We start from the raw sequence: 21,994 nt of genomic DNA, 5'->3' as shown, positions 1-21,994 counted from the left end.
GGTGTGGTTAGAGAATTCCAGATAGACCAAGTAAGCGACTTCTAAGTTTAGAACAACATTTGTAAATATTACAAAGGACAGGCACATTTTTCATTCCTAAAACTTGCAGCTAAATAGGAAGGAAGTTTTTACAAAAATATCCTTTCTGAATGTTCACCCTGGATCCTGACCATGGAGTGAGAGAGATTGTCTTCTAAACTTGAGAGCCTGAATAATGTGCTTACAAATTGCTTTTCTTCAGCAGCTTGAGTGACTGCCCAAACTTAATTTATTCCCTTTAAGTAAAAATTTTTAGAATCAGCATACAAAATTTAGTTGCCTGTTAATACAACTAATTAGACAAAATGCATACCAGAGCTGTAGGATAAAAACTGTTAGAGGTGAAATTGCATTTCTATCTCAAGTACTCCCAAATAAAGTAAAATGTTATTATTTTCATGTCCATCTTCCCTATGTTAAATAGCTAACTTAATTTTATATGGTCAGGTTTTAATTTATCTTTTTGCTCTACAGTCTTTATTCTTCATTTACATCTTTACTCATACTGGATTGCAGAGAAGTAGCTAAACAATGAAAGTATTATATTAGGAATAACGGTTTCAAAGATAGTTTCCATATACTAAAATAAGCACATATATTTGCCACTGGGGATACACTGGTGAATAAAGATAGCAAAATCTTTATTCTCAACATTCTTCATTCATTCAGAGATGGAGAAGTGAATAATAAAAAAGCAAACAATTGCATGAGTAGTACATAATACAGCTCAGTGATCTGAAGAAAATACATTGGCATCTGTGATAAAGAGAGGATGAGATCCACTAGACTGGTCAGTTAGGAAGATTAGATCTAAAATCCTGGAAGGAACCAAGCATGCATCAAATGGTGTGGTTAGAGAATTCCAGATAGACCAAGTAAGCCACTTCTAAGTTTAGAACAACATTTATGTGTTTTAGAAGTAGAAAAAGAAAGAGAGACCAGGACAACTGAATGTAAGTGCAGAAGAGGGTATATGAGATGAGTGTGAATAGAAGTTAAAGAAGAGAAACATTCAGGAACCAAATTGTTTTGGCACTTACTGGTTATATTAAGGAGCACAAACTTTATTCCAAGATCAGTGCAGTCACTGGGTAGGAGACAGGAGAGAGATCTAAGGAACCAAATAATGAATAATAATGCAGATTTTAATGATCACTCCCATTGGCTGCTTGGAGAATGGACTTCAGAGGAGCGGAAGAGGCACATAGAAGACAGTTGGGGAGATACCTTAGTAGCCCAGGCTTGGATAAACTGGTGATGGAACTGGGATGCTTTTAGTGAAAACTGAGAAAACCAGTCAAACTTGATATGGGTTTTTCTGTCTTCGTCTTCTTTCAAAAGCTAATGCTATAGAATTTGATGCTGAATTAGGTATGAGTGGTAATTTTTAAAAAGTAAGAAATCGAACATTATTCATTATTCCTGCTTTTCTACCTGATCAACTGGGTGGAGATTTCATTTATCACAGAGAGAGGAAAATTGCATAGGAGGAATCAGGATTTCTGCCTTGGGCTGTTTCTGTGCGGGCTGCCTAGGAGACACCTAAGCAGAGTGTCAAGCAAGCAGTTGGCTACATGATTTCTCCCTTCAGTGAAGAAGCTGGGTTGGTGTTACAAAAAGAAGAGCTTAGAGAAGAAAATGTTTCAAGAGAGAAGGAGAGAACAACTCCTTGGAATTTTGCTGAAAGAAGCACGGGTGCAGAGAAATAAGCACTTTGGAAACATAGCTATCCCAGCAAGAGCAAAATTTTCAGTAGGTGGTGGGACTGGAATCCTGACTAGGGTGGGCTGGGGTAAAAACAGTTTGAGGAAGAGGGGACGGTGACCACTATGATCTTGACTTGTGGCTCCCTGACACTGAATACCTTTTCAAGTGCTCAGTGATAATCTCTATATTTTCTGTTGTGAAGGGTCTTTTCACATCTTTTACCCATTTCGAGGGGTTGTTTTTCTTTTTTATTATGGAGTATCAGGAGTTCTTTAAATATTCCAGGTACAAGTCCTTCATGAGGTACAGCCTTCGCAGATATTTTTTCCAGTCAGTGACTTGCCTTTTTCTTTCATTGATGGTGTCCTTTGAAAAGCAATGTATTGAATTTGGATGAAGTCTGGTTGATCAAATTTTTTCCTTTTATAGATATGCTCTTTGTGAGAGCTGAGAAATCCTGGCCTACCCTTAGTTCATGAAAATGCTACTTCCTTCTAGGAGCATCATGATCTTAATTTCACTGTATTCCATTCATTTCTGCAAATTGCCTTTATTTTGGGATTTATCAGCTTATTTATCTGTTTGTCATAGTCTATATGTTTTTGTTACTTAAACCTACAATACACATGTTTTGTGGCACTAAGATTGCTTTATTTTCAAACTTTTATGTGTCATGGACAACATTGTGTGCGATTGATTTCATTCATTTAAGGGGGCTGTCTTTTAATAAATTTTGATGAATTTAACATTTTTACATGTATAATAGCATGGTATTGGTACTTTTTACATGATCTTTTACATTTCATATACTTTCTGATTCATTCTTCTTTTTAGTCTTTTTTTAATTTCTATTACATAGAGTGGTTTTCTGTTGGTTTAATGCTAATATGTAATATTTTTCCCTTAAGCCGGATGTCTTTAACATAAATGTATGATCACATTTATTTACTCACAGTTATTTCTTAAAATCACAAGTGTCTGTCTCATCTCCCTTATGAGGAACATCCTTGAATCACTTTGTGGTCTTTTTGGTCTTCAAAGCCTCGTGTTTATAATGTCTACAATTATTGCTCTAGACTACTAGGAATACATGCTCTCTTTATTTTATTTATTTTTTGGACTTTTTATTTTCTTGTTCACTTGTTTGGTGTGCTAGACTAATAGACTGTGACAAGACATTTTATCACTCATAATTTCTTGCAGTAGCTCCAGCATCTGTTTTTCTTCTTGTGTGTAAATGTCCTCCAAAAGGGTTTTTTCAGTGTGGAATTTTGTATGACTGTAAATATTTTTATTATACACTAACATTTGAATGAAAATATGGCTGAATGTAGAATTCTAACTTAAACTTCTTTTTTACTTTACAATATCACTTTAGTGTCATTTTATTATTCATAAAGCATGGCATACATATAATAAGGTGCAAAATCATAGAGGAACAGGTCAGTGACTTCTCACAAAATAAATAGACCCATGTTACCACCAATGAGGTTAAGAAAAAGAATGCTAACAATGTCCAGAAAGCCCACAACATGCCTCCTCCCAACACCCCTCCCTCCACTGTCATACTCCTAACGTCACAGATTAGACCTGTGGTTCTTCTTTATAAATAGAACCATAGTGTGTGTATTCTCCTATGTCAGGATTTTTTTCTCAGTGTGACCCATGTGAGATTTATTGTTTATATTATTTATTTTATTGCTGTATGATATTCCACTATGTGAATATATTTCAGTGTAGTTATCCATTTTACTCTTGAGGAGTATTTCCAGTTTTTGCCTGTTATAAATGGTGCTGCCTGATTATTCATGCACATATCTCTTCATAATGTGCATTAGAACTGTTGGCTGTACATGTGGGAAGAAAATCAGTAAGTCACAGAATATCCCAGTGTTAGAGTAGATAATACAGAAGAACTCACCTTTCTGCAGTTTCTCTTCCTGAATTTTGGCCTTTCTAGTCCTTGTTACTGCAGCAGCTTTCCAATGCCTTTTTCAAATGATAATTTCTCATTTTACCTGGCTTTTTTTTTTAAATAGAATGTTGTTCTCCTGTAGGGTAGTCCAGAATACCATCAAGCAGGACTATATTCATTTTCCTTAAAAAAAAAGTGTTCTGTAGGAAATGAAAATATTTGATGAATTGTCTTGTAAATATATCCTTGAACTTGTCTACATGACATATTTTTATATGAAGTATTCTCATGTTTGTCATTTTCTAACCATTTGGTTTTCCTTTTCGAACAACCAGTAATTTTAACCTTCCTGTGGTTATATCACAGCCTCCTAAGTCTACCCTGATTTCTAGTTGCAGATTTAGGACTTTAAAGAATAAAATGATTTTTTTACTAAATTATTAAAGGCACCACATCCCATGCCATTATCAGTGGAAGAACTGTTAAATTGTCAAATTAGACATGATTAATTAATGTCTATTTTTAAAGTCATAAATCAGGCAGCACACTGTCAGTGGACTTTAATTCCTCTTTTAAATATGCTGCCGGGTTTTGTTATGGGCGTGTCCTTTCCCCTGCCTGTCACTTAACTGATGCCTTCAAGGACCTGAGGGAGGAAGTGAAATTGCGGTAGGACAGATGAGTCTTGACTCCCAAACAGAAATTTCAAAGAGAAGCAACAGAAAACAGCACTGTTCAGTCATCCACCTCTCAAAAATAATAAGATTTAACTTTCAAAGAGTACTTTTGGGAGAATGTAACCTAAATCCTTTTATTAGCAATATTTACTATGAATGCTATGGCTAGGATGAGTTAAACATGATAATGAAGTAGTTCTTTCTTTGGATAGACCGTTCACTTGGTAAGAAAAGAAAGTTTGTCTCACCACATTTGCATCAATCTCCAGTTTGGAGACAATCATATAGCTTTCATATAGCGCCTCTCCTACTAAGTATTCTCACTGATAGGCTTCTCCTTTATCATGCCAGAGACCACTAGTTGATAACCAAATATTTCTTCTCCCTCCTTTTTAATGTTAGAACTCTTAGTTTTTTAATATGTGCATTCATTTAGAACCTCCATTTCCCAGCTTCCTTTCCAAATCGAGGCAGCCAATAAAGCCAGAAGCAGGTACTGAACTGTGTAAGCAGGTATGTACAGAAAAGTTCTTTAAAGGCGGCTAAGCTTGGAAGAGGTCCCTTTGCATTTACTCCTTTCTTCTGCTTGCCTCAAAGAAGAAACCACTGTCACCATCAGTCCTTAAAGCTCTTTGGGGAAAAGAAAAAGGGCAAATGTAAGTCAAGTTGGATAATCGTACCATATTAGGATACGCTGAAGCTGCTAACAATAGCAGGCAATTGGATGCTCAAAATTTTCTCCTACATCTCTCTACATTAATTATAAGCTATTATGTATACATTTGCATAAACAACTCACAAGGTGAGATTTAGGTATTCAAATAAAAACAAAAACTAAGTTATTCTAAAAAGATAACTGTAATTTTATGATTTAATATGAAATGCTAAAGTGTAATCGTCTATTTATAATATAAAAATACACTGTTTCATTATTTTCATCATGGGATACATTGTATTGGTTTCAGGGTTTTTAAAAAATTATTTTTGATTTACCTGTGTTCAGAGAACACTTGCTCTGCAGATGTAACGTGTAACTTAACTACTGATCAACAAAAGCACACGAAGTTTCTTTTCTCTCCAGTCTGCAATTTTGTCAACATTTTGGCTCGTGCTTAGCTTTTAGCTACTTATTACTATTTCCCAAGATTATATACTTACTACTATTTCCCAAGATTGTATCTTAAGATATATCAAAGGTCAAGTAATGTAAAGAAAATGGAACCATTAATATTTAAACTTGTGTGGCAGTTGATATTAATGAAAATATTTTCCCTTCCCCTTTAAAATTTGTCAACTTCTTCTTCCAAAAAACTTAGAATACTTCTATCATCCTCCACAGTAGAATTGTGAGCTACATAAATTTCTTAAAATTCTTATTATCAGAATAGCAAATACTCATTAATTTGTATCCTTAATTAGTAATTGAAAGTAATTTGGGTAAGACAGATCCTATAGTTTACATTTACTAAACCTGTGCCCTTAAGAGCTTACTTTGAAAGATAAAATGAACTTGATTTCAGGGTATATGTAAAAGCATAAAGAAAACATTTTTATACTGATACATTAGAAAAGAATACTCATTTAATTTTCAGATAAGTTCCAAAGGGCCAGACTCACTAATGGAAAACTCTCAAATGGAAAACCTGAAAATACAACTCATATTTCCTAACATACTATAATAATACTTTTTGCACATGCTTTTTTCTTTCTCTTAAGTTTTTCCCTCTACAATTAGTTCAAATTAGACCAACTGTACACTTGACTCTCTTCAAATATTAGAACAAATATATTATAAAAATATTACTGTTTCAGCTTAACATGAAGTTAGATAAAGTTCAAAGGACTATAAAAGATGAATAGATGCGTATCAACATAGCATATGATTTATTTTAATTCCAAGGATGCAGCACATGTACCCAAATATAAAAATGAATTATTCATCATATATGTCAGAAAATTGGAAAAATACAAAAACTGAAGTCACTATGAAGATCTCTCTATAAATAGCTTAAATTTAAAACACCAGTCAAGTCAAAGGCTTGCAAAAATGTGGTGCAGCTGAACCTCTCATGGGAGTGTAAATGACACAATCACTTTGAAAATGATTTAGTAGGTTTTTACAAGTTGCATGTATATGTACCACGTGACTCAGCAATTCCATTCCTGGAGAAATGAAAGAATATGTCCGTATAAACACTTGTTCATGAATATTTAGAAGGACTTTATTTTTAGTAATTAAGATCTAGAAACAACTCAAAATCATCACCAGGTAAATGGGTTAGCAAACATATATCCATGCGATGGAAAAATATTTTAAAATAAAGAAGAATGTATTGTTGATGTGTGTAACACATAGACGAATCTCATAATAATTATCCTGCATGAAAGAAGCCAGATAAAGAATGATACTTGTATGCTTCCATTTATGTAAAATTCCAGAAAATGCAAATTAATTTTTAGTAATTAAGACAGAAAGTGGATGCCTGGAGATGGGAGTGGGTGGGTATAAAGGAGGAAAGGAGAAGGCAGGTAGGATTTTAAAAAGATATGCACAAACATTTGAGGATGAATGATATGTTTGTTATCTTAAACTCAAGCAATTCCCAAGTCTATAGATATATCAAAAATTATAAATTATAGAACTTAAATAGTAGTGACTTACTGTATATTTTCAATTATACCTCAATAATCAGTTAAAAATATATTGTTGAATTAGAGACCAAAATGAGAAAAAGCAAAGTTTCAACATTTAAGTAAATAACAAAATAATAATTTTGTGGTTTCAAGATTCTAAAAAATAAATATGCAAAATACAGTCATAAAAATGAAAGCTGGAAATTTTGACTATATTGTATTTTTAACTGGAGAATAGAAGTCACAATAAACTGGGTACAGCCTGAGGAAATAGAAAGTTTATTTCTGGGATAAAGAGCTTCTACCAGTGAATTAGAAAAATAGACAAAACTTAATTTGAAAATGGCACAGGATATAGGCACAGGCAAATAGGCAATTCACAGAACAGAAATCGAAAATGATTAATAAAATGCTGAAAAAATGCTCACCTTCAATTGGTAACTACGATTGTTATGGGTTGAGTTTTCTCTCCTCTGTCCTTGTCCCCGCAACAAGGAACTGAAAGGCAGAGACACAGTAGCAAAGCAGAGTGAAAGTTTTATTTGATGCACTCCAAGGGAGGAGCAGGCCAGAGGCAAGGGAGACAGAGGCAGGCTGCCCACTGTGAGGCTTCTTTTATGGGGTTTTTGGCAGCACAGAGGAGTCCTTGAATGACAATCTTTGGACTTGGAGGCCTGGTCTAATTGGTGAAATGAAGACATGGGCTGTGCTCTGTTGATTGCTGTGCCTGTCTTCTGATGTTTTTTCTTTTACCTGGGGAGAGTTGGTGCTCAGAGACTTCTCATCTGCGTATGTTGTTTTTTTCACCTTGGGAGTGTTTGGACATTTCAAGTAACTCCTGGTCCATGGAACTTCAACTAATTAATTCCGTGAGTCTTTTCTGGCCCTCTGGTTTTATCTGGTTAACTCTTTGAGTTCCTTTTAGTGGGCTTCACTGGGCTTATTCTCCCTCCACCTGTTTATGTCTGTCTTTCTACCTAACATGATGATGGAAATTAAAGTGATCATGAGTCACTCTTTGTACATAAAAGACTGATGAGAATTTTTAAATCCTGATAAAATAAAACAATGGCAAAGATGTGGAGAAACATGAACTATATACATTGCTGGTGATTGGTTTAGATATTTTCAAGTTACTTGTGTGTTCTTTAAATTGGAAGACTTACATTCTTTCCAACCTAGCAAATCCACTACTAGATATATGCTCTCAGAAAACTCCAGAATAAGTGCACAGGAAACAAGCATTTGTTGTTCTTTGCAGCATTGTTTGCAATACAGAAAGTTGTACACAGACTAATTGTCCATCAAGTGGTAATTAATAGACTTCTTATAATGTATTACTACACATTAGTTTGAGTCAGTGGTTTTCAACCAGGGATGGTTTTGCCCTCCAGGGGACATTTTACAATGTCTAGAGACATTTTTGATTGTCTGAGGAGGAAGAATATTCCATTGCTATGGTTACCAGTAAAGATGCACATCAAGAAAGAGGCCAGGGATTCTGCTTAATGTCCTACAATGTATAGGACAATCCCCTCAACAAAGAATTATCCAACCCCAAACATTAGTGATACCAAGGTTGAGAAACTCTAGTTCAAATGAATAAACTACATTTTATGTATCAACATGACTATATCACAAAAGGATAATATTAAGCACAAGAGTCTAATAGCAAAAATACAGATAATATTATTATATATAAATTTCAAAAAACAGGAAATCAATACTATACTATTTATAGTCACATTGTTGTAACTTTTTAAAAACATTCATGGAAATTTCAGTATTATTTATACTTGCACTTGATTGCAGTTCTGTGAGGCTCAGAGCATTCATACACCTCACCTGCCTTGGCAAGCCTATTTTTGTGACTTGGCAGCACAGATACAACACTATGCATTGAAAGCACTTTTTTATAATAAGTTCATCCTCACCCCCAAAAGGAATGCCAATTAAGTTGTTTGTCAAATCAACTCATCCTAGTACGTCAGTGTTCATTCCTGTTACCTGTATATCTTCTTAAAAGAAATAGCTGTTACTAATACCTTTTTTTCCATTGAGTGTACACTACTGAGTAAGTGTAGGAGCTTATGTTTACCATGTTAAGTCTTGCAACACTAAAGATATTTTGAATAGCAGTCATGATGGCAATTTCTGTATAAAAGAGCCTTAAATGGAACATTCTTTTTGAGATCAAACTCCCTACCCTCACAAAAATGGCCACGTTGCAATAAAAATTGTGGCATATTAAAAAAAAAAAAAAACATTCATGGAAATGATCCACATTGACCTTAGTGGCTTACCTTGAGGAAGGTGAGAGAGTAAAAGAATGTTAATGACATTTAGCTCTTTATTTCTTTAAAAATAATGTATCTGTAACAAATATGATAAAATATCCATTTTTGTTAAATATGGATGGTGAGTCCTTGGAACATAATTGTACAATTGTCTGTATCTAAATTAGTTTTGAAATCTTTATAATACCATTTTTATTTAAAAAAAACAAACACCTACTCATTGATTTCATGAGTTAATTTAAAAAAAAAAAAAACCTCAGAAGTACCAGGAAAAGAAATAGATGCAAACAGAAGTAAAGGAATCAGAAAAAAAATTTTTCAATACTCAAACAGTAAAATCATTAAATAAAGCCAAGATCACCTTTTTAGAAAAATGTAAATGAAGTTTTGTTAGACTTTAAAAAAAGGGAGAAAAAATTAATTAATGGTAGCTTTTTAATAGTAAAAAGGTGATAAAACACAAGGATGGTAGAAGGAGATTTTGATAATAAAACACCTTACAACAAAAATGTCCACATCAAGTATACCCACGTCAAAATTCATCAAGCTGTACACTAAGATTTGTGCATTTTGTTGTATGTACCTCAGTTAAAAAAAAATTGCAGTGTACAGACCTTATTTGGATACTGATCCAAATTAACTGTAAAAAAAGAGGAAAAAAATTATACATATGTAGATACTGAATCAATGATAATTTTAAAAATAATTAAAAAGGCAAAGAATAAGAACAATTTACAGAGGAGAAAAGAAGTATGCTGTTAACTCATTGTATGAAGTAGTAAGTATGCAAGTTAATTCACTGATGGAGCAAGAATAGCCAAAAAAACTATACCGTGCACTCAATAAATAACTGAAAAATGTACACCAAGTAATTAAATGTTTTTATAGTCATTTAAAATAATGTTACACTGGTTAAGGACAGGGGTTTTTTTAATACAAGGAAAATACTTAAAATATTAAAAAATAAAAAACAGCAAATAGAGCAAATCTTAATATTTAAAATAATACTTAAGTATACAAAAAATTAAAAAGCAAACTGGCCTAAATTCTAACTAGATTCACCTGCAATTGATAGGACCATGAGTTTTTTCCCCCTCTGATTCTTTATAGAATTTTGCACTTTGAATGCTTTACTATATCCAAAAAATGTTATAAGCTATATTATCATCCCTGTCTATGCAACACAAACTCTTATTATTACTACTGACTCCTTAACATTATTTTCATTCTGCATTGTATAAAATCATTGAACTAATTAAAGCATATTATTTGGGGAAAAGACTTGTATTATTCAAACTAATGAAGTCTGATTCAGATGTTTGTCTGTGAAATGATGTTCCCAAATTAGCAACAAAATATATGACATGTTCACTACAAAATATAATTAGTGTAAGTAATGGAGAGTTCATCTCCCAGAACCCCTTGAATTGAGCAGGAAATGGTATTCTGTGGGACAAGCTTAAAAACCCTGTCATTGAAATGAAGACTCCATTTGATTACTCAACCCGCTGTAAGGAACTTTGCAATCACAGCAGGAGGTCACTGGCATAATGACCAGGGATGCTGCAGAAGTTATTTTGAGGTAACAGCAAACTGTTCCTCTATGAGCATTAAGACTCTTACCTATTTTATACTGAAGTTCCATAACTCTGAGAAAGAGTTGAATAGAACAAAATAATGCTACTTCATGGCAAATCCAGTGTGACTAACCAGAAGACATGACATTTATTTATCATGCCTTATTGTAAATTTGTCCATCTTAAAAAGTGAGTATTACTAAAAGAGAAAGAATCTCCCAATTGATTAGGAATATCAAATGTTGATTGGTGTGAGCTTGTGCATCTATTTAAAACCAGCCAGCCATTTGCTCCTTCTGAAATTATTCTTCCCTTGAATTTTTGGCCCTGCTTTATCTTGGTCCGTTTATTGAACCATACTGGTTTCCTTCACCGAACCCTCTTCTCCTGGCAATCTAAGATGTGTGTGTCCCTTGCCCAACAAAAAATTTATTTCTACACATCTTTCTTAGCCTCTTCTCCCTAGTCCCTCTTTATCACGGCTCTTTTCTCCTCTGGTTTCAACCATTATCTCTATGCTTCTGAATTTACTGGTCATTTACAATATTCCAAACATTTTTAAATACTCTGTATATACTATTGATTTCATTCTTTCATTTAACCCTTCCATTAGTCTTGTTAGGTAAGGATAATTACTTTGTTCCTTTTAAGTGAAGAAATAGGCACAGAGAGATTAATTACTTGTCCAGGGTTGCATAGATGGTTGTAAATGATAGAGTTGAGTTTAAGAAACAAAACTATGGAGGTCTAACATGTTTGGGGCAAAGATGTGATTATTTTCCATCTGATCCCATGATTTGATGTCCAGCTTAGTAATTAGAAGATTTTCTGTTTGCACACACACACACAAATGCTGCAGAAGGATGTTTCTTTTGATGTGTTTGACCCCCATCTGTTGCCCTGTGTTTAGGCCATAGTACTGAAGTCAAGACCCTTAAGCTAGTTCAATATGGTCTCTTTAACTGAATCTGATGCATCATCCCTATAGCATCTTTTATCACAGATGCCGTAACAATCCTTGCCGCCAGTATAGGGACTTAGAGTTAATAAGCTAAACCCATACTTGGCTGGGTCAGATAACAGTAGCTACAGTGTGTGACATCAACTGCTTATGATCCACAAATTACACATTCTGATTTACCCTTCCAAACCTGCACAAGTTACCCATTTTCTAAGGTCAGCTTCCAAATGCGTAGTCTGACTGTTACCTGCAGGATAACTAACTACTGGTGGAAGAAAAGCAAATGTAGAAGAAAAAATTCCTGCTCATTAGATATTTCTCTTCTCCCAAACTTGGCACTCTATGTCTTTTTTATTTTAGCCATCCTGATGGATATGCATTGTATCATATTGTGATTTAAATTTTCGTTTGGTCACTAATGAGACAATACACTTCGTATGTATTTGTAGCCATTTGAAATGTGTTCATTGCCATTTGTGAAATGTCTATTCCGTACTTTTGCCCATCAGTTTAACTTAGCGATTGGCAGTACTTTTTACATATTCTAGATATTATACATATTTTCTAGTTATGATCAGTAATTCAAACATCTTTTCCACCCTGTGGCTTGCCTTTCCACCTTAAGAGTATCTTTTGATACCATTAAATTCATTAAAAATAGGCTCTTTAATTTAATATAGTCCACATTAGTTTTCCTACTTGCTTCTTTTTGTGTCTTGTGTTTTATTTTTACTTTTTTCTTCTGTAATTTCTTTCATCCCAACTAGGGTAGTTACTATCCATCAACATAGAAAGACATTACAGAACTATTGACTATATTCTCTATACTTTACTTTCATTTTCATGACGAATTTATATGATGACTGAGATTTTGTGCCTCTTCATCCTCTTCACCTATTTTACCTGCCTTCCTCAACCCCTCCCCCATGATAACCAGGATTGACTTCTCAGTGTCTGTGAGTCTACTGCTGTATTCTCCACTTTGTTTTTAAATTCCATATATAAGTGAAATCATATGGTATTTATCTTTCTCATCCTGGCTTATTTCTCTTAGCATAATACCCTCTAGGTCTGTCCATGTTGTCACAATGGCAGGATATCTTTATTTTTCATGGTTCAGTATATTCCATTGTGTTTATGAACCACCTCTTCTTTATCCATTCCTACTGATGAACACTTTGGTTGCTTCCATATCTTTGCTGTTGTAAATAAGGTGGCGATAAACATAGGGGTGTACATACATTTTCAAATCAGAGGTTTTGTTTTCTTTGGGCAAATTTGTAGTAGTAGAATTACTGGGTCATGTGGTACTTCTGTTTTTCATTTTTTTGAGGGACTTCCATACTGCCTTCTATAGTGGTCATATCAGTTTACATTCCCACCAACAGTTCACAAGGGTTCCCTTTTCAGCACATCCTTGGCAACACTTGTAGTTTCTTGTCTTTTGGATAGTAGCCATTGATTGGTGTTAGGTGATATTTCACTGTGATTTTGATTTGCATTTCCATGATGATTAGCCATGTAGAACATCTTTTCATGTGACTGTTAGCTATCTGTATTCCTGAAAAATGTCTATTCATGTCCTCTGCCCATTTTTTTGTTGTTATCGTTAGTGTACAATTACTTGAACAACATTATGGTTACTAGACTCCCCCTATTATCAAGCCCCCCCAATTACCCCATTACAGTCACTGTCCATCAGCGTAGTAAGATTCTATAGAGTCATTACTTGTCTTCTCTGTATATACTGCCTTTCCTGTGTCCCCCTCTGCTACATTATGTGTGCTAATCATAATGCTCCTTTTTTTCCCTTATCCATCCCTTCCCACCCACTGGGTGGGTAACTGTTAGTCCATTCTTGGATTCTGTGAGTCTGCTGCTGTTTTGTTCCTTCAGTTTTTGCTTTGTTCTTATGCTCCACAGATGAGTGAAATCCTTTGGTACTTGTCTTTCTCCGCCTGGCTTATTTCACTGAGAATAATACCCTCTAGCTCCATCCATGTTGTTGGAACTGGTAGGATTTGTTTTCTTCTTATGGCTGAATAATATTCTATTGTGTGTATGTACCACATCTTCTTTATCCATTCATCTACTGATGGGCACTTAGGTTGCTTCCATTTCTTGGCTATTGTAAATAGTGCTGTGATAAACATAGAGGTGCATATGTCTTTTTCAGACTGGGCTGCTGCATTCTTAGGGTAAATTCCTAAGAGTGGAATTCCTGGGTCAAATGGTATTTCTATTTTGAGCTTTTTGCAGAACCTCCATACTGCTTTCCACAATGGTCAAACTAATTTACATTCCCACCAGCAGTGTAGGAGGGTTTCCCTTGCCAACATTTGTTGTTATTTATCTTTTAGATGTTGGCCATCCTAACTGCTGTGCTCTGCCCACTTTTTAATCAGGTTATTTGTGCTTGGGGTTGAGGTGTAAGAGTTCTTAATATATTTTGGGAGTTAACCCCCTATCAGATGAATCATTCACAAATACATTCTCCTGTATGGTAGGTTGCCTTTTTATTCTGCTAATGGTATCCTTCTCTGTACAGAAGATTTTAGTTTTGTGTAGTCCTACTTATTCATTTTTTATTTTGTTTTTCTTGCCCAAGGAGATGTGTCCAGGAAAAAATTGCTCATAGTTATGTTCAGGAGATTTTTGGCTATGTTTCCTTCTAAGAGTTTTATGGTTTCATGTCTTACATTCAGGTCTTTGATCCATTTTAATTTTACTTTTGTATATGGAGTTAGACAATAATCCAGTTTCATTCTTTTACATCTAGCTTTCCAGTTTTCCCAACACCATTTATTGAAGATGCTATATTTTCCCCATTGTATATTCATGGCTCCATTATCATATATTAACTGACCATATATACATGGGTTTATACCTGGGCTCTCTATTCTGTTCCATTGATTTATGGGTCTGTTCTTGTTCCAGTACCATATTGTCTTGATTAATATAACTCAGTAGTAGAGCTTGAAGTCAGAGAGGATAATCCCCTCAGCTTTGTTCCTCTTTCTCAGGATTGCTTTGGCTATTCAGGGTCTTTCTTGGTTCCATATGAATTCTTGGATTAATTGCTCCAGTTCATTGAAAAAATGTTGTTGGTGTTTTGATAGGGAATGCATTGAATCTGTAGATTGCTTTAGGCAGGATGGCCATTTTGACAATATTAATTCTTCCTGTCCATGAGCACAGGATAGATTTCCATTTATTTGTATCTTCAATTTATTTTATCAGTGTCTTATAATTTTTAGAGTACAGGTGTTTCACCTCCTTGGTTAGGTTTATTTCTAGGTATTTTATTCTTTTTGGTGCAATTGTACATGGAATTACTTTCCTGATTTCTCTTCCTGCTAGTTCATTGTTAGTATATAAGAAAAAATCAAATTTCTGATTTGATTTTGTATTCTGTGACTGCTGAATCCAGTTATTAGTTCTAATAGTTTTTTAAATGGAATCTTTAGCGTTTTCTGTATATAGTATCATGTCATCTGCAATAGTGACAATTTTACTTCTTCCTTACCATTTGAATGACTTTTATCTCTTTGTGTTGTCTGATTGCAATGGCTAAGACTTTCAGTTCTGTGTTGAATAAAAGTGATGAGAGTGGGCATGTTTGTCCTGTTCCTGGTCTTAAAGGAAAATTTTCAGCTTCTCGCCATTGAGTATGATGTTAGCTGTGGTTTGTTGTATACTGGCCTTAATTATGTTGAAGCATGTTCTCTCTGTACCAATTTTGTGAGAGTTTTTATCATGAATGGGTGCTGAATTTTGTCATTCATGGCATCTGTTGAGATGATAATATGGTTTTTATCCTTGTTTTTGTTATCATGGTATATCACATTGACTGATTCACAAATACTATCATCATTGCATCCCTGGAATAAATCCCACTAATCCCTGGAATGTTTGTGATGGATGATCCTTTTGATGTATTTTTGGATTTGATTTGCTAATATTTTGTTGAGGATTTTTGCATCTGTGTTCATCAGGGATGTTGGTCTATAATTTTCTTTTTGGTATTAGAGTAATGCCAGCCTCCTAGAATGAATTTGGAAGTTCCCTTCCTCTTCTGTTTTTTAGAATACTTTAAGAAGGGTGAGCATTAGCTCTTCTTTAAATCTTTGGTATAATTCACCAGTGAAGCCATCTGGTCCTGGATTTTTGTTGGGAGTTTTTTGTTAACCCTTGGCATTAATATCTGAAGAATGTCTCTATTTATTGTGTTTTCTTCACTTTTTAGAAAGTCCATATTTCTTTATTACTTACTTGCCACTGACATTTCTGTTTTCCCTTTTTTAGATGTGTGATTGTTTGTATTCCAGGCTTGAGTCTCAGTTTACATCATCTTTTCTTACATATTTGTATTTTTGCACAATTCATTCATTTGTTCATTTATTCAACATTATATGTGTTGAATATATAGACACATACATACATTAAGTGTCTAAATTTCAGTCCTTGTTTTAGGAATTGGGAACATGGCAATAAAGAGAACACATATAAATCTATATCCCTGTAAAAATGACATTATTACTTTTTTACATAATGTATTCTGAGAGTCCTCTATGAATTTATCTTCCTATTCAGTTAGACTTGTTTTGTCAATCACCATTTAGTTTTGGATAACTTTTTCTTATTCCTTTATGTTCCCTTTTTATTACATCCTGTTTGTTTTAATTACTGAAGTACTTCCTAGACTCCTCTATCTCCTGAAAATCTGTTTTCCCTTTAGAGTTATTCATTCTTTTTATTCTGGTCTTTTATTTCTCATTGATTATTCTCCTCTTTGTTCATTCTTGATTGTCTGTTTAATTTGTTAATAAAGCATAGCATTATTATTCTAGAAAATGGATATGGCTTTCTTCCCTGCTGTTGTGTAGGTAGTTATGTCCCTGGCAGGCTTCTCCTCTGGAAGGTCACCTTAGAGTGCATTTGCCTGGAACACAGCATGAGACTGAGCACTTCGTAAAATTCAGAGTGAGAAAGGATTTTTTCTGGGAGCTTTAGTGCCCACGTTGGTAGCCGTTAAAGAAAGTCCTCAGATTTTCTCTCTGAGGATAAAACTCAGTCTACCAGAGATGCTAGTTATAGAGGTATGAGAATGGGCAATGGGGGAAGGTAGAAACTGACTGATATAACTGTCATTCAGAAAGACCTTCCACTAATGAGCACTTTTTATTCCTCTTCTTACTCTTGGAACCAGGCTCATAACTAGCATTCTGCCTGAAAGAGTCATCTCTGCAATGGGCTCTGGCTTCTGTCTCTCAGCTTTGCCTATAAACCATCTTCATTTCACTTTTCTTCCTCCACAAACATATTAAAATTACTTCAGTGATTATTTCCTCCTAGTTTCCTTACTATTTACTATAGGTTAATTTTCTTTCCTTTTCTTTCTTTTTTTTCTTTTTTGGTATTTCTATAAAGTATTTTCCAGGGGCTCACAGAATAGTGGAGAGAACTATTTGAGCATTTTAAATTCAACCCATAACTTCGATATGTATGTATTATGTGCAGTGTTCTAGAGGTTAAAGCAATAAATAATATAAATATATTGACTATAGTTCATTGTGAAAGCACGAAATATCCAGAACTCTTACTCAAAGGATAGTATGAAAGTTCAGAGCATTAAGAAAATGAATCATATAAATCAAATATGAGTTATAAACAATACAACATAGAGGTGATAAGGCAGCAAAAATGTTTCAGACTTTTAACTTTTATTTTTTAAGATAAGCTATGCATGTATTTCCAGCATATGTGTTCCAGGAATGTTGGAGACTGCCACACACTGATCATAAGGCAACTCCAGTCCCTTGTGAAGTCATCCATAAACAGAGCTCACTAGATACATGAGCCAGCGGTGAGCAGAGACTGTCTAATCCCTGGACCAGGCAGTTATCCCCTTTCCATTCTTTTTCCCATTTGCTGCTTAGCTTGTTGAAGGGGATAAATGAGTGAAAGTTGTACCAGCTTAGGGATATTTGTGTGTCGTTTCTCTTGGTGCTGCTGAAATCCAAAGCCCAGGTCTTTGTATGACTTTGTATGACTTTGAGGTGCCATGACTCATTAATGCAACACTCATACAAATATTACGTGCCTTTAGACTGATGAATATGTTCCACTTAATAATTAGGCAGTTCAGAAGGCAAAGTTAACCATTTAAAGGTGGTTGATTGAATAATCTCTAATGAGAAGGCTCTAAAATTCCACCCAGGGATGGATCTCAGACCAAAACTTACACACATACATATGATAAGTAATAACTGGATAGATATCACATCTAAAAACTCATGCATAGTAAATGGAATTCAGAATAACATAGTTTAGAATAGATCACCTATTCATTAATGAGGATTAGCGCATCAACAATTCTCCCTAAAATTATGTTTTAAAAAAAACTGAGTCCCAGAATCAGCATTAGTTATTGATGTAAATGTTTGACCAAAGCTTTTATTGAAATTTGTAATGGGCCATTAAAAATTCCTTATGAAAAAAATCAATATTTAGTGGCTGAGTCTTATTAATGTTTCAGGCTTTGATTGGTCTCTCGATGTCTCTATCAAACTGGTACCACACCAAATATGTTTCAGACTTTGTATTATTTCTGTGATCATCTGCATGTTTAAACACTGACCAAATTTTGATTTTTATTCTGTTTGATCGTAAATATTGATCATCATAACTCAGCTAAGCCCTAGGGTTTTGGCAGGGTAAGAAGCAGAAAAAAAGCCTAGCAAAGAGTAAAACTTCCAGTGCTAAATTTTAAAAAGCAAAGTAGGAGTAAATATTCAATATTATGAAACTGCTAATTACATTTTAATTAAAGGCATCAATTTTTATTCAGCATTGTCAATTATTAAAATATGTAGAAATATGTAGAATTGTATAATAATACTGAATAAAACTATTACTAATACTTTACAGCACTGTATAATTTACAAGAGGATTTAATATTATTATCTCTCTATAAGCTTTATAATAAATCTATGAGCTAAGTTTAAATATATCCATTTTAGACATAAGGAAAAAGAGTTTAAATAACAATAAGAATCATACCTGAGTTTCATAAATGGAATTTTTTAAATAATCAAATACATTCTCTCTTATGTTAAAGCTATCTTTATGTGGCATATCATAACTTGGAATAATTACATCTCAAATATATGGTATAGCCTTTTCGTTTTTGTAAGATTTAAACCTAGGAATTTGGTTCTAGAAAATGTACACTGTTCTATTTAAGCAGGCTCTCTCTCCAAATGGCAACAAAGGTAACACTGGTGAGCTCCAGGGAAACGGTGTCTTTTTAGTACCCGCGAACTCAGAACGAGAGCTAGCTGCCTTCATTCTTCCTTGCATCCAGAAAGGTTCCTCAGACCGGCCTTACCTGGGTCATGCCCACCTCTGGTCTGAGCCTGTGGGAGCAGGGTCCTCTCACGGCAGCTGTGGTCTCATGAGGACTCCTCAGGTGGAAACAGACTCAGGGATTCTCAGTCTGACCAGATGGAAGAGGAGCAGTTCTCATAAAGAATAAAAGAGTTCTCTTACTAGAAAAAGAAGAAATGGAAGCTGAACAGCCAAACATATTTCTCTATTCTACGTGAACATTCTTTAAAAGGCAAGAAGTATCATCCTCTGTAGTAAACCTTCCCCAGTGATCCTGTGAAGTCAGTCAGTGCTCTTTTGAGATGCCTATGGAACATGTTTAATTAAACATTTATCACAGTATAGTGTATTATTTTGTGTACTGTCTCCCTCTCTAGACTGTCATACCTCAAGAACAGAGGCCAAATCTTGGCCATTTCTGTATGTTTTATGTATCATAATGCTTAGTACAGAGTAAATCCTAAAATTGTTCCTTCTATGAGTAATACAGTAATGAGTTCTGTCTTCTACTCTTGCACAAGCTCAGAACAGCATATGTAAGAACAATTATTTTGTTGTGCTAGGTAGGGTCCAATTTATCTTTTAATAACTAGCTATTTAGGAAGGATAAACCAGAAATTAATAAAATAGCTCAATTACAGAGAGTGGAGGGGAAGCAGAGGTTAAAGGAAAAGGGAATAAATTACACTTTTCTGGTATATCTCTTTTAATGCCTTTGGAGCTGTGTTAATGCTTCATATGTTTTAAAGTATAATGATAGCAATGGATATGAGGAAAAATACAAAATATTTCTACAAATAGAAACAAATGACCTGAGTATATATCAAAATAATAAAGCAACCACATCTTGAACTTGACTAAGTTTTGTCATATGTGTTCTCAAAACAATAAGCTTCAACACATGAAAACCAGTTCACATACTCCATCACATTAGCAGGCTAAAAAAAGAAAACTCACATGATCATATCAGTAGATACAGGAAAATCATTTGACAAAACCCAACACATATTTATGATAAACTGTCAGTAAACTAGCAGTAGAGGAGAACTTCCTTAACTTGATAAAGACTATGTACCAAAAATCATACAGCTAACATCATATTTAATGGTGAGAAATTCAAAGCTTTCCCTCTAATACCAGGTACCAGGCAAGGATTCAAGACAGGTACAAGGTCCAATTTTACCACTCCCTTTCAACATCATGATGAAAATTCTAGCAAATGCAGTAAGACAAGAAAAGGAAATAAAAGGTACACAGGCTGGGAAGGAAGAAATAATACTGTTGTTCACAGATGACATGACTATCTATCTAGAAACTCTGAAAGAATGGACAAAAATAAATAAGTAACTCCTTGATAATAAGCAATCACAGTAAGGTTGTAGGATATAAAATTAATATACAAAAGTCAATCACTCCTATACACCAGCAACTAACAAGTGGAATGTGAAATTAAAAACAACACCATTCACATTAGCACCCCCAAAAATGAAGTACTTAGGTATTAATCTATAAAAATATGTATAAGACCTATATAAAGAAAACTACTAAACTTGTAAAAAAAATCAAACAACTAAATAAATGGAGAGATGCTCCTTGTTCATGGATAGGAGGACTCAATATTGTCAAGATGTCAGTTCTTTCACTTTGATCTGTAGATTCACTGCAAAACAAATCAAAATCCCAGCAAGTTAATTTGTGAATATTGGCAAACTGATTCTAAAAATCATATAGACAGGCCTAAGACCCAAATAGCCAACACAGTATTGAAGGAGAACATAGTTGGAGGACTGACATTACTGGAAGTCAAGATACACTGTAAAGCTGCAGTCATCAAGACTCTGGTATTAGTGAAAGAATAAACAAATAGGTCAATGGAACAGAATAGAGAACTCAGAAATAAACCCAAATGAAAATAGTCAATTGTCTTTTGACAAAGGAGCAAAGGTGATAGAGGGGAGCAAAGATAATCTTTTCAACAAATGGTGCTGGGGTAACTGGCCATCCACATGCAAAAAAAAAAAATGAATCTAAACACAGACCTTACACCCTTCACTGAAATTAAGTCAAAATAGATCACAGACCTAAATGGACTTCTTTAAAGTTAAAAACTTTTCTCTGCAATAGGCAATGTCAAGCGAATGAGAAAATAAGCCACAGACTGTAAGAAAATATTTGCAGAAGATTTATTTGATAAAGAACTGTTATCCAAAGTATACAAAAGCTCTTAAAGCTCAACATTAAGAAAATGAACAACTGATTGAACTGTGTATATACGGATACTAAAATATAAGCAAATATATAAAGTTCAATGAAAAAAAGTAAAACTCCACTTTATATCTCTACTTAAAGAAAATGATAGAGTTCTGTAAAATCACCATTTTGCAACCATCATTGTAATAATTGATTCAGGGATGGATCATCAATGGCTTTTGAAGAGTTAAGTGAAGGTTATGGGGCAACAAGATACTTACAAAGTTTCAAACTATCTCCCAAAGTTCATTTACTCACTATTAAGGGGAAAGGTACTTTAGTAACAGAAAAATCTAGCTGATAATATTTTATTCAGGAGATTCAAGTTAATATAACCAATGAGACCAATTCACATCATGTACCTAATATGATGCACTGGGAAGGCCACAATATTACTTATATAGAAGTCCTTCCAAAGCTGCATAAACTGAACCTAAACATAAGGAAAGCATCAGATAACACAAACTTGAGGACATTATAAAATGAAACAGAAGCCTATAAATTTTTTAAATGTCAATATCATAAAAGAAAAACACAAAAGGAGCATT

Source organism: Manis javanica, chromosome 14, assembly GCF_040802235.1.
Source record: "Manis javanica isolate MJ-LG chromosome 14, MJ_LKY, whole genome shotgun sequence".
In the NCBI taxonomy this organism is placed as follows: domain Eukaryota; kingdom Metazoa; phylum Chordata; class Mammalia; order Pholidota; family Manidae; genus Manis; species Manis javanica.
Note: the sequence above shows the minus strand (reverse complement) of the source record.